This window comes from Ovis canadensis, chromosome 12 (genome assembly GCF_042477335.2).
Source record: "Ovis canadensis isolate MfBH-ARS-UI-01 breed Bighorn chromosome 12, ARS-UI_OviCan_v2, whole genome shotgun sequence".
NCBI classification, from domain to species: domain Eukaryota; kingdom Metazoa; phylum Chordata; class Mammalia; order Artiodactyla; family Bovidae; genus Ovis; species Ovis canadensis.
Window position 1 is genome coordinate 77,248,597 of NC_091256.1, and position 12,287 is coordinate 77,260,883.

Here is a 12,287-nt window from a genome sequence, read left to right on the forward strand (position 1 = left end):
CCAAGCCAGCTTGAAACTGTAATAGAACCCAAGAGAGAATGTATTATTATGTTGAGAGATGTATATATTGTAATATGAATGAAATTAGAAGCTCTCCAACTTAAATACCACTTTGAGGATTTTCCCCTTTTAATATCTACTCTGATTTGTCTCAACAGATCAGCCTACTTTGTGTTCAGGGGACAAGGAGTGAGAGATATATCATTGAAGTGTATCATTCTTCAAATGCTAATATTGTTTTTATTTAAGTATGGGATACATTAAAGCAATGATAATTTGTTAAATGAGTATTAATTGAGCATCTCTGATAAGGTCAGACAGTGGTCAAGATTTCGATAATGTAAAGCTGAAAAGCCATGATTTCTACCTTTAAATGGTTTATAATCTAATGGGGAGACAGAAATAAATAAATAATTTCCATAGATTAGAATAAGAATTGTAATGGGTACAATGGAAGCACAGGGGAAGAAGTACATGGAGGAGAGATATTCTTGAGCCGACGCTTTGTTTGTTTACTTTTATTTGCATTTATTTTTGGCAGCATTTATTTCGGGGCCATAAGTTTTTGTTTCTTCAGTTTCGTCTGGGGTATCTTTTTCTTCTGGGAAGATATCTTCTGTGAAGCCTCCTCTTCTGGTTTAGGAACAATCTGTTCTTTTTCAGGAAGGATCATCTCCATGTGGCAGGGAGAGCTCATGTATGGGTTGATCTGACGATGAGCTCTGTAAGTTCTGCCCTGCATCTTAGGGGTTTTGTTCACCTGGATGTGCTCATTGATTAGAGTATCTACATCTAAGCCCTTAAGTTCATCATTACTCTGCATTTTTGAGCATGTGCAGTAAAAATTCAGCTCTCTTGCTGGGCCACTGACCCTGTGTCCAGCCCCACTGTTTGGCTCGTGCAAAGCTACCAACTCCACTGTTGTAACGACGGAACAGCACATGTTGCTTCTTTAAGGTGACGGCCTTTAGATACTTGGTGGCTTTTCAGATTGCATATTCTTAATGGCCTGGGCAGTTTCACAAGTATTCTTAAAGTGAACACGAAGATCTGAACCTCTTGATTTGCATGATTTTATGGGATTTTCTGGGTCACGTGAATACCATACCATTTTTAGAGGTCACCTCAGGCTGCTTACTAGAAGAGCTTGAACCAACTCTTGAGGAAGGGAAAGGCTATTTTCCAGGTGAATATGGGGATAGATTAATCTAGGCAAAGGAAGCTGTATCTGAACATGTATGAAGGACCATAATATTACATGCTCACAGAACCATCACTAGCTTAATGTGGTAGGAGCAGACAGGTGTAGAAATTTATTTTAATAAACAAACATCTCTGACATTAAATTCAAGGGAGAATTCAGGTTCATTTTGTGTGGGTAACCCTGGATAACATATATTCATTTATTCAACAAATATTCCTTGGGAAGTTACTATATGTTCTGGGCATACAAAGTTTAGAGGAGTACATTCTTCTTGTTATTTAGTCAGTAAGTCCTGAAGCTCTAATATAAGAGCTTGTGATCAATGTGTTCAGACTAGAAATTTGAAGAATTTGCAGTTAAATGCAAGTGATATTTCTTATGCTGAACCTTTATGAAAGGTGAGAGTCATGAAAACTGGAGTTATAATAGAACTTAAAGCCCATTTGTTTTATTATCCAGGGGCGGTAGTGGCGATTGACTCTTCACCAAATATTTGCATTCCCTTTTCAGAGTGAGGAGTAATTACTGGGCAGTGGCTTCTTGGAAGTGGCCAAGGGCTGCATTTCCCAATTCGTCTTACACTTCAGTGGGGACATGTGACTATCTCTCACTAATGGAATCTGGCACACATAGCTTGTTGGCTGAGGTGGTTAAGAAGTAGGTACCTTTTCCATCTTCTGTTTCCTCCCTCATCTCTGGCTGGATTACAGAAAACAAAAATAACCCTCTATGTTTCTGAGGATGGTGATAGTGGAGGCACAAGACAGGACTTGGGTTTGTGGTATGAAGGAACTTCCTTATTACATCATTGTAGAGGGAAGAGTCAAGTTTCAGAGGCCAAGTCAAGCTGGTAGACATGTTACCTGGAAAAGGATTTAAGAAAACAATCAAGGTGAGAACAGTGTGGTTATAAACAGATATGGTTTTGGGAAGGGCCATCTAAAAGCTCAAAGTGAGCCTGTGAAGGTCACGAAGACCCTTGTGTGATAAACACCACAAGACTAAGAGTTCACCTGAATTCAATGATAGGCTCGAGGGACTATATGTATCTTTCTGTGTATGGGGAGCTTGTTTCCTGAAGGAATCACAGTAAATGAGACAGTAACAATGGAAAACAATTTATCCTTCTCTTTATGTCCTTCTTCAGTTTTATCTTTCCCAACCTAAGCAAACCCTCCTTTCCCTTGTTCTTTTTTTGTAAAGTTTATAAAATTATTTTTAGTTTCTTCTGGATTCATTTCAAGTGTGTAGAATTAAATATGGTACTTCTTGTGTAGCAAGTTTACTGCAGAGTCAGTGAGGTGGTTATTCTAATATCTGAATGTTATACATTTGATGGTAGTGTTAGGAGGCTGAGCTTTGAAATGAAATAGTTTGGATTTGACTTCCCAGATAGGCTTAAATATTTGGTGCTTTTGGGTAAAATACTTCTTTCAGCCTCTGTTTTTGCTTTTATAAAACAAAACAAAAAAAAATGCGGTGTCATATGACTATTGCCATGTCAACAAACAGCTCAAAACTTAATGACTAAAGCAATAACCACATGTTATTTCTCAAGAGACTATGGTAGGGTCGGCTAAACTTGGCTGACCTCTCTTATATCTGAACTCAGTGGGTTGACTGATCTAGGATGACTTCAGCTGTGATGACATAAATGGTCTCTTATCTTCTAGCAAGTGAGTCCACACTTACTCATAGGGTGACTAGCAGGGTTCCAAGACAGGCAGCGTGGAAGCACACAGGGTCTTGTGAGACATGGAGTCAGAACTGGCGTGATGTTGCTTTGGTTGCATTCTTTGGCCAAAGAAAATCCAGCTGAAATTCAGAAAATGAAGATTCTACTGCTTGATGGGGCAGCAGGGGGAAGGGAAAGGAAGAAAGAGGTACAAAGTCACATAGCAATGCATGTGGATGGAGGGGAGCCACTGAAGCCAATGATGCAACCAGTCTCCCACAAATCCCTTCCTCCAAAGAGATTTAATTGAGATTTATATGGAAATGACAACCCACTCCAGTATTCTTGCTTGGGAATCCCATAGACAGGAGTGTGGCAGGCTACAGTCCATGGGGTCGCAAAAAAGTAGGATACAACTTAGTGATTAAGCAACAAACTCTCTGTCTATATAAACTACCTAGCACCCAGTAGACAATCAATCACTTTTAGATTTTTTCCCCTTTCATTCCTCTCCTTTACTTCTTTTCTATTAATGAAGTCTGAAAAATTATTAGTTTTCTTAGCTGCTACATTTTTATTCTTGGACTTGAAATAAATCCGCAACTAATTTTTTTCTGGCATGAATCTGTCTCTCTCACCTTCTATATTTATTTAACATCTTATATTTTCTGGTCCTCAATTTAAGGTTTAAAACTTATCCTTGCTCTTGTTCAGTTGCTAAATCGTGTCTGACTCTTTGCAACCCCATGAACTGCAGCATGCCAGGCTTCCCTGTCCTTCACTGTCTCCCAGAGTTTGCTCAAACTCATGTCTGTTGAGTCAGTGATGCCCTCCAACTATCTCATCCTCTGTCACCCCCTTCTCCTCTTGCCCTCAATTTTTCCCAGTATCAGGGTCTTTTCCAGTGAGTTGACTCTTCACATCAGGTGGCCAAAGTATTGGAGTTTAGCTTCAGCATCAGTTCTTTCAATGTGTATTCAGGGTTGATTTTCTTTAGGATTGACTGGTTTGATTTCCTTGCTGTCCAAGGGACTCTCAGGAGTCTTCTTCAGCATCATATTGGAGAAGGAAATGGCAACCCAATCCAATATTCTTGCTTGAAAAATTCCATGGGCAGAGGAGCCTGGTGGGCTACAGTCCATGGGGTTGCAAAGAGCTGGACATGACTTAGTGACTAAACAGTGACAGCAACAGTAGTCCATATATTGTGCAAGGTGTTGTACATAATAGTGTGGTGACCCAACCAGGAGACAGACTTCCTGGGATTGAATCCCAGTTTTGCCACTCAGTAGCTCTCTGACTGTGGGCAAGTCACCTCACCTATTCTTTGTAAAGTGGGAATAATAATAGTATATTGTATCATATGATTATTGTGAGAAAAAGATGATTAAATATTTCTGAAGCCTTTAGCATGGTGCTTGCACATAGGAAACTCTGTATAAGTAATTGTTAAATAAAAATGAGTGAATAAAGAAATCTACTCTTTCACCTTCAGGTTTTCACAGTTACCATGTGATCTCAAATGTACAGTTCATCATTGTTGAGCAATTTAGCACTTTCCCCCTGAATACACAGGGCTTCCCTCATAGCTCAGTTGGTAAAGAATCTGCCTGCACTGCAGGAGACCCGGGTTTGATTCCTGGGTTGGGAAGATCCCCTGGAGAAGGAAATGGCAACCCACTCCAGTATTCCTGCCTGGAGAATCCCATAGGTAGAGGAGCCCTGCAGGCTACTGTCTACAGGGTCTCAAAGAGTCAGACACGACTGAGTGACTAAACTATCACCACCACCCTGAATACTAGGAAAATTATAATACATATAATTATATATACATATTTATATATACATACATATAATTATATTATACATATATACATAATTATATATACATATATAATTATAATACATATAGTTATTAAATAAATGAATGAGTGAATAAAAATCCTTAACTTCAAGATATTGTATCAGTACACTGTTGAATGGATTTAACCACCAGATATTGTTGATTGAGTCAAAGCTCTTCTCCCCGAGCCCTATGTACCTTTTGAATTCCTCTCAACACAGTATTGCAACAACTTTTACAAATGATTCCACGCAGATACCCAAGGAGCAAACTGTTTTTCCTACCTAGTCTTCTGGGTTGCTCCTTCTTTTATGGAAGAATGCTATCCATGCTGTTTCATAGCTTAAAAAAATTTTTTTTTTGTTACTTAGCAGTCAATTATTAACATATTCCTATGTTATTAAATATTCTTCCACAACATCATTTTTGATGGTTGCATACACGTTTGCTTTATAAATGTAACATAATTTAATTAGCAATCTCTATTTTAGGACACTTGTTTTTAGTTTTTTAATTTTATGTGCTGTGCTGTGCTTAGTCACTCAGTTGTGTCTGACTCTTTGTGATCTCATGGACTGTAGCCCACCAGGCTTCTCTGTCCATAGGGATTCTCCAGGAAAGAATACTGGAATGGGTTGCCATGCCCTCCTCCAGGGTATCTTCCCAACCCAGGGATCAAACCCAGATCTCCTGCATTGCAGGAGGATTCTTTTCCTTCTGAGCCAATAGGGAAGCCCTTTTTGATATTATAAATATTGCCATTTGAACATTTTTATGGATAAAATTTTCTGTGCAATCATGATTATTTTATTAGAATGGATTACAAAAAGTAGATTTGTTGAGTCAAAAGATGAATCATTTTTAGCTTCTTAATAAATTGTCAAACTCTCTCCCCCCAAATATTATTGTTGTTTATATCTTACTGTCATTGTTCTAGGCATTAATATTAAATTTTTTTTAGCAACTGTGGTAGGTACAATGTTTTCTAGTTCCTATAATTTGCATTTTATTTGACTAATAGTGTGGTTTAACTTTTAAAAAATAAATATGGGCCCTTGTAATTTTCTCTTTTGGGAATTTTCTACTTATTTCCCTTGTCTGCTTTTCTATTACTGTAATCATATTTTTCTTATTTATTTGTACATGCTTTATATTTTAATGTCAGTGACTCCTAGTTTGTCATTTATATTTACAGATTTTAAATTTATGTAGCCATATCTAGCTACCACTTGGAAAAATTGTCTTTGGTGTTGTCTTCCAGTAATTTTGTATACTTAAGTAGTTAAACCTCCTAGAATTGATTTTTTGGTGTGTATTATTGAATCCAGGACTTCACTGGATTGGTTTCTATTCCCATCCTTCCACATTCATGCCAGTGAGAGCAGTCATGCTCAGGGCAGGAGCCTGAATTGGAAATAGCATTGTTCGTCTAGTCAGGGCTATGGTTTTTCCCGTGGTCATGTATGGATGTGAGAGTTGGACTGTGAAGAAAGCTAAGCATTGAAGAATTGATGCTTTTGAACTGTGGTGTTGGAGAAGACTCTTGAGAGTCCCTTGGACTGCAAGGAGATCCAACCAGTCTAAAGGAGATCAGTCCTAGGTGTTCATTGGAAGGACTGATGCTAAAGCTCAAACTCTAGTACTTTGGCCACCTGATTTGAAGAGTTGACTCATTGGAAAAGACTCTGATGCTGGGAGGGATTGGGGGCAGGAGGAGAAGGGGACGACAGAGGATGAGATAACTGGATGGCATCACCGACTCGATGGACATGAGTTTGAGTGAACTCTGGGAGTTGGTGATGGACAGGGAGGCCTGGCGTGCTGCGATTCTTGGGGTCGCAAAGAGCCGGACACGACTGAGCGACTGAACTGTCTGAACTGAACTAGTGCAGCATCTACAGCATACGTATCAGTGAAGCCAGAGGAACGTTCTGATAGACTTTGTGTTTGCTCTGGTCTCATCTTATTTTCTTCTGCGTTCTCATCATATTGTTTTTTGCAGCTGAAATAACCACTTCCTTCCCTTTTCTCTGAAGTTCACTTTAGTAAGCTCAGTGCTGCTACAAACTGACTAAATTGAGTTTAAAAAATCTAGCTGAGTCCACAAGCATTTCTTCCTATTATAATGGCCTTAATATTTTTTATTATTTTAGCTGAACAATATTTTTTTTTTGCTTGTTAATGCTAGTTTATAGGAAATAGTCAATTACCCAGAATACAGGATTGGAACTAAAATTTGTTTTCAAAATGTGAACTTTTGACACTTGGAGGATTGCATTCCAGACTCTCAATTATCTAATTATAAAGAAATCCATGTTTCAGGAAAACGTACTGAATCTTAACATAAAATTCATGTCACTTATCACAAAGTTAGTCAAGAAAGGACAACCAACCAGTGTTCAAGCTATTTAGTCGTTAGATCCCTATGAGTACAAAATATCCAGGAATCACTGAAGGGGACACAAAACAGTAGCAGTATTTACAAATTTAAACTACATGAGACATTGAGAAGAATCTTTTGTTAGTAAACAACGCAATAGATACTTTTACAAACCGCCCCTCAAAAACGATGCATCTGTGAACAATATGATAAGGTCATAGTGTTGAAGGCTTAAATTCAAGGTTGGTAGAGCTGAAGACCAGATTCAAGGTTAAGTACTGATAGACTTTAAAGCAAGGTTGTTGTGATGAAAACTCTAAATTCAAGGACAAATTGTCTAAGAAAGAACAAACAACCAGGTATTTCTGCTTTATTTTAAATCCTTATTCAAAACAATTTCCTCCCACTTATATGTTTTTATAAGTATAAAATTTTTAAACAAAGGAATGTCTGTTTCTTAGTAGAGAACTATTCTCCCATTGACTTCAAGAAGAGGAAAAAAAAATTCCCATTTCCTCCTCTACCTCAAAAACACAAATCCAATTCCTAAAGTAGTGTTGCTTAGAACCCAAGGCCTGGCACAACATTTCATGCTAGTTTTTATTGCTATAAGCTGAGAACAATTTATTTACATTATTGAGAATTCACCCCAGGTCTTCCATCAGCAGTGGAAGTGTTAGCGTTAATTGCTCAGTCATGTCTGACTCTTTGCTACCCCATGGACTGTAGCCCACCAGGCTCCTCTGTCCATGGAATTCTCCAGGCAAGAATACGGAAGTGGGTATCCCTTCCCTTCTCTAGAAGATCTTCCCAATCCAGGGATCAAACCCAGGTCACCTGCATTGCAGGCGGACTTTTTACCATCTGAGCCACCAGTGAAGTCAATTTGCTTAAAAAAAAAAAGTGAGAACAATGATGTCTTCAAATGATAACATCAAAGACTTTTCTCTGTCTCTCCTCCTGGTCATCTTCATAAGATTCATCCTTATCTGCTGATTCTTACCATCATCTTCCTTCTCCCCCACTTCTTCCTCTTCCATCTCTTTATATTCATCAGAACCCATTTCCAATTGAGTTATACATACCCAGAATGTCAGACATGCCATATGTAATCGGGAATGACAACATTAAAGATCTTGTTCTTCAAGTAAAGAAAATGGAAGGTATAATATCCCTTCATATAGCCTGATATTGTAGAGAAATGTGGTACAGCTTGTGAATTCATATACCTGGCCTGGACTGATGATTGGAAATTCACCAACTACTCCAGGTCCTTGAACTTCTTCCACATCACCTTCAGCATTTGTTATCCTCCAGTAGCAATGATCTAACTGACAAGCCTTCTCAGGAAGTGCGTCTTTTGACATTTCAATTCTGATTTGGTATATGAAGAAATAGTGGGGTGGATGTAAAGAACTAAATTCTGGCAGAGACAATGTGGAAACTGAAACTGTAATATCCCCAGTCATTGCTACACACGCTAGGTCATGAACATACCTGAAAATTTGGTCTCTGATGATAGGGAAGCCCTCTTCGCAGTACAACATTGTTGGCATAAGAAGTAAACCAGTCAGTAAAAGTTGCACTTAAACATGTCGATAGCAGCTGGATTCTGAGCCATTTAGTCTGGATATTAGCAGAAGATTTCATTTTTGTTTTGGCCCTCTGCAGTTTCCGTTGCTCTATTTACTGACTGAAACCAGTATATATGCAAAAAGTTAAAGGGAGACAGTATTTTAGTCCCGATCTCTGCTAGAAGCCTCCAGAATCTGTATCAAATCATAAAAATCCTCAGAATAATAGTGATTAGACAGTGCCACGTTTCCCAACAAACCAGGAACGACTGACTTTTGCCCATTGTGGATGATAATCAGGAAGCTTGCAGCTCATCTGAGCTTCCACAGCATCTATTGCTTGCTTGCTAAGTTGCTTAATCGTGTTTGACTCTTTGCGACCCATGGACTATGGCCTGCCAGGTTCCTCTGTCCATAGAGATTCTCCAGGCAAGAATACTGGAGTGGGTTGCCATGCCCTCCAGGGGATCTTCCCGACCCAGGGATTGAACCAGAGAATATATCTTCCTTTTTGATTACCCACCTTCTTTTAGAGAATAAACCATCTGAGGACATGTGGGTTCAAATATTTCTTGAGACCATCCCAGGCCTTTTAAATAGCATCATTATGGTCATTATACCTTCCTACATTAAAACAAATATCAGTGGAGAGGAATTGCCAACACTGACTCTTCTGTGTTTTGTCCTCCTCAGATATCAGCCACTATTTTTTGCAGTGTCTTTTCCACAGCAGATCATGACTTGATAGCTAACTAAGACTTTGACTGACGTTGGAACAATTGATTAGGTCCCTGTAGTCCAAGAAGGATGAAGAAGGCAATGGCACTCCACTCCAGTACTCTTGCCTGGAAAATCCCGTGGATGGAGGAGCCTGGAAGGCCGCAGTCCATGGGGTTGCTGAGGGTCGGACACTACTGAGAGACTTCACTTTCACTTTTCACTTTCATGCATTGAAGAAGGAAATGGCAACCCACTCCAGTGTTCTTGCCTGGAGAATCCCAGGGACAGGGGAGCCTGGTGGGCTACCGTCACGGGGTCGCACAGAGTCGGACACGACTGAAGCGACTTAGCAGCAGCAGCAGCAGCAGTCCAAGAAGGATAAAATGAAGAACCAATGGGTGGGCAGCAATACCGGGATCAGGGACACCAACTCAGTCTCCATGCCTGCCATCTTGCCTAGCCTCTGCCCAGCCCTGGCCCATTCCCACTGCCCCCACTGCCTCAACAGCATTTGTAAGCTGTGCATTCTATCCATGAAATGGATATAAGATGGAGGTTCTTATCATTAGCTCCAAAGTCCTAGAAATCTTTTTGTCTCTAAAGAGGCAGCACATAAGTGAACACTCTTGTGAGTACCCATGTGAATCAGTAAGCACTTATGATATAATAGAATCTGCCACTGATTCCTGATTTAAATTTATGTAAGGGAAAGGAACTAACATTTATTGGGAACCAGATAATGTATTTACGTAATTAAGTCCAGACTACAGTTTTGCTGAAGTTACTTATCAGCACTCTGATTTTCAGAAGAAGAAATTGAAGCTAAGGGATTAATCAATTTGTCTAAAGTCACATAGCTGGTATAAGATGGAACTGACATCTTAAAACATTTAGGCCACTCAGGATCATGACTGCCTTTATTATATTAACAGTCCACTAATTAATTCCAAAGAAAGGCAATGCCAAAGAATGCGCAAACTACTGCACAATTGCACTCATCTCACACGCTAGTAAAGTAATGCTCAAAATTCTCCAAGCCAGGCCTCAGCAATACGTGAACTGTGAACTTCCTGATGTTCAAGCTGATTTTAGAAAAGGCAGAGGAACCAGAGATCAAATTGCCAACATCTGCTGGATCATGGAAAAAGCAAGAGAGTTCCAGAAAAACATCTATTTCTGCTTTCTTGACTATGCCAAAGCCTTTGACTGTGTGGATCACAATAAACTGTGGAAAATTCTGAAAGATGGGAATCCCAGACCACCTGACCTGCCTCTTGAGAAACCTATATGCAGGTCAGGAAGCAGCAGTTAGAACTGGACATGGAACAACAGACTGGTTCCAAATAGGAAAAGGAGTATGTCAAGTCTGTATATTGTCACCCTGCTTATTGAATTTATATGCAGAGTATATCATGAGAAATGCTGGACTGGAAGAAGCACAAGCTGGAATCAAGATTGCTGGGAGAAATATCGATAACCTCAGATATGCAGATGACACCACCCTTATGACAGAGGGTGAAGAGGAACTAAAAAGCCTCTTGATGAAAGTGAAAGAGGAGAGTGAAAAAGTTGCCTTAAAGCTCAACATTCAGAAAACGAAGATTATGGCATCCGGTCCCATCACTTCATGGGAAATAGATGGGGAAACAGTGGAAATAGTGTCAGACTTTATGTTTGGGGGCTCCAAAATCACTGCAGATGGTGATTGCAGCCATGAAATTAAAAGACGCTTACTCCTTGGAAGAAAAGTTAAGACCAACCTAGATAGTATATTCAAAAGCAGAGACATTACTTTGTCGACTAGGGTCCATCTAGTCAAGGCTATGGTTTTACCAGTGGTCATGTATGGATATGAGAGTTGGACTGTGAAGAAGGCTGAGCGCTGAAGAAATGATGCTTTTGAACTGTGGTGTTGGAGAAGACTCTTGAGAGTCCCTTGGACTGCAAGGAGATCGATCCCACCAATCCATTCTGAAGGAGATCAGCCCTGGGATTTCTTTGGAAGGAATGATGCTAAAGCTGAAGCTCCAGTACTTTGGCCACCTGATTCGAAGGGTTGACTCATTGGAAAAGACTCTGATGCTGGGAGGGATTGGGGGCAGGAGGAGAAGGGGACGACAGATGATGAGATGCCCAGATGGCATCACTGACTCGATGGACGTGAGTCTGAGTGAACTCCGGGAGTTGGTGATGGACAGGGAGGCCTGGCATGCTGCGATTCATGGGGTCGCAAAGAGTCGGACACGACTGAGTGACTGAACTGAACTGAATTAACTGAACTCATGGCTTAAGAATATACCTTAAATGCCAAGATCAAGTAGCAAATCAATGTGGTACTCTGGACAAGGCTGTGTAATCTGTATCTGTAGCCTGTGTAATCTGTTTCTGTAGCCTGTGTAATCTGGACCCAAAGTGGGAACATAGTTTCTGTGGTACCTTGCTCTGTGCCTAGTTCAGTGATGGTCAGTTAGGCTCAGGAATCTGACTGCTCCAGTACTTCTTTCTTATGTAGTCTCAGAATTTCTGATAAAAAGGAATTAATACTAACCACAGATCTGATGGACATGAATTTGAGCAAACTCTGGGAGATAATGAAGGACAGGGAAGCCTGGCGTGCTGCAGTCTGTGGAGTCGCAAAGAGATGGACATGACTTAGTGCCTGAACACACACATGGCCACAGATTTATAGTCCTAGAACCACTGACTTCAATAGATTGTTGAAATAATCTCATTTTTAATTTTTAACACCCATCCTAGCCTAATGGGAAAAAAGTTTACCATACCAAAATTCATTGCAAGACATATTTCTTGAACAAGACGGTAATGAGGCAATATCTGGTGCCTGTTAAAAATCATAAATAAATCATAACCCAAACAAAAGTATAGACTTC

General features: G+C 39.8%; 1 long non-coding RNA gene and 1 pseudogene across 1 annotated transcript; both read right to left on the reverse strand.

The window, feature by feature from the left end:
- Positions 1-212: 212 nt before the first annotated feature.
- Positions 213-8,581, reverse strand: LOC138416689 (uncharacterized). The gene is made up of 3 exons (XR_011247811.1): positions 8,332-8,581; positions 2,897-3,019; positions 213-2,067 (listed from the first exon to the last, which is right to left on the reverse strand). It is a non-coding gene; the product is annotated as an uncharacterized lncRNA (long non-coding RNA).
- Positions 8,582-8,607: 26 nt separating this feature from the next.
- LOC138416265 (F-box only protein 3-like) lies at positions 8,608-9,847 on the reverse strand (annotated as a pseudogene).
- Between the last annotated feature and the right edge of the window lie 2,440 nt (positions 9,848-12,287).